General features: G+C 55.1%; 1 non-coding gene across 1 annotated transcript; it reads left to right on the top strand.

Moving 5' to 3' along the window:
• The first annotated feature begins 1,031 nt into the window (after positions 1 to 1,031).
• On the top strand, positions 1,032 to 1,103 carry TRNAH-GUG. The gene has a single exon. It is a non-coding gene; the product is annotated as a tRNA-His (tRNA).
• Positions 1,104 to 2,101: the final 998 nt, after the last annotated feature.

Here is a 2,101-nt window from a genome sequence, read left to right as displayed (position 1 = left end):
TGCAACAGAGCGAGACTCCGTCTCAAAACGGGGGGGGGGGGGGGGGGGGGAGAGAGAGAGAGAGAGGGAGAGAGATTCCAGAATCCTAGCGGACCTTGATTTATGTCCTCATGTCGTACGCGAGACACGGAGGAGAGGAGGGTAAAGTTGGTCTTGCTCTGTCGCTCTGCCTTTCCATGAGAGCATGTGCTGGATAGAAGAAAGTTACCAGCGGTTTAAGCATTTTTAAAATGCAAGAAACGCCCCATAGAACGGGCTCGAACCACCCACCTCTAGACTTGGAAGCAAGCACACCACCCGACTGCGACACACGGACAGTCAACTCTTGCTCTGATATTGCCATGCAGAGCAAGCGCCCATCCAACGTTAGGCGGAGCCACCGCCTTTTGTAGAACAATTGTGCAGGCTCCAAAGCCTCGGAAAACAGGAGAGGCGCATCTTGCTGGCTACGGTTGAAACCCGTGCATTGAGTGATTCCGAAGCCGGAAGCGCAGGGGAACGGCCATCCCCGCGTCCTGCCTCTCGCAGGCGTCAGACCTAGCATCCCAGGAAACGTCTGGGTCCGCGACTCCCTGGGCCTGAGCAGCGTGGGTCCCAAGGAAAGCAAGCAGAACGCCCTGTGGGCTCTAGTGATGGCTCTTCCCGTTCTTGGCACCGCCTTCACCCGAGTCTTTGCGCTGCTTGCGCTCCTCTCGCTCACCTCGGCTTCGGTCGGTAGGGCGAGAGAGAGGAAGGGTGAAAAGCAGAAATACGGAGAGGCGGGAAAGAAGTAGAGGAGGTGCGGACGAGGACAGAGAGACACCCCGAGAGAGTCTGGTGCAGGGAGGCCCAGGCTGGAGTGGAGGAGATGAGAATTGTTCTCATCACGTATGAGGATTGGGAGGAAGGAAGGGAAAAGCAGAGCCGGCATAAAAGAAAGAAAAGCGGGAGCCCCCCGTGGCTGTCTGGGAACAAATCCGCTTGATAATCGAAATCTATTGACGTCAAAATTACTAGAGCAAACTCGGACGTTGCCGCTTGGCCTGTGGCTCGCCGTGATCGTATAGTGGTTAGTACTCTGCGTTGTGGCCGCAGCAACCTCGGTTCGAATCCGAGTCACGGCAACGTCATTCGTTCAGGCTATCGCTTTTTGCTCCCGGCAACCAGGCGCCTCAGGGGAAGGAAAAAGGCCTCACAGCTCACCAATCTGGCAAGGAATCCAAGGGAAGCCTTGGGGGTGCTCTATCCTGTTTCTGAGCCTCATGCAGCAAATAACCCAGTCAGTCCTGTTGGTGGCTTACACGGAGGCAATGGTGTGCTCAGAACCATTTTTCCGGTCACTGGGGGCAGGTCAGGGGAAGGAAAAGAGACCTCACAGCTCACCAACCGGGGGAGGAGTCCAAGGGAAACCCTGGACATGCACCGCCCTGTCTCTGAGCCTCACAGAGCAAATAACCCAGTCAGACGTGTTGGTGGTGGCTTACACGAAGGCAATGGTGTGATCAGAACCTGTTTTCCAGTCACTGGGCTGTTACACACGAAACGACGAAAAGCTTTTAATGACTTTCAACTCCGAACTGTTTGTTGTGGCCTCCCATGGCTTGTCTCCGCGCCCATCACCAAGTTTATATGTCAACAGGAAAGTGTGGAAAAGGGCAATCTTTTGCAGGAGTCTTTCCACCTCCACTCTGCTGGGTAGAAATGGGCCTTGGGCCTGCAGCACTTCCTTCCCAAGAGACAAGGAGTCCTCACAGCCTGTGCTGGGCTCACCTCCTTGTGTGGGAATATCTTTCTCGGATCAGACTTAGTGTGTACCCCTTTGTTCCACTTAAACATGTGCATCAACTGGCACCTGACCAGCTGCTGTATCTGCCCCCCCCCCCCGCCCCCCACTGAGAGGAGGGGGCGGGACCCTTTTTTCTGCTTCTCAAGAGGCTGTGTGTGCAGGCCAAATGGAGGGATCTGCTGGCCATGGGGGACCAATGTACAGGACTAAAGCAGAGCCCATACCCCGCTCTGTCTCCTCTCTGTGTGAATAATGTGTTGTTCTTCCATCCAGCACTTGACTGCTTGTATTTCCTTGGTGACTCTGATACCAAGAGGCTGTGGCCAGAAGTGTTCA

Source organism: Theropithecus gelada, chromosome 1, assembly GCF_003255815.1.
Source record: "Theropithecus gelada isolate Dixy chromosome 1, Tgel_1.0, whole genome shotgun sequence".
NCBI lineage: Eukaryota > Metazoa > Chordata > Mammalia > Primates > Cercopithecidae > Theropithecus > Theropithecus gelada.
This window is presented reverse-complemented; position numbering and strand designations above follow the sequence as displayed.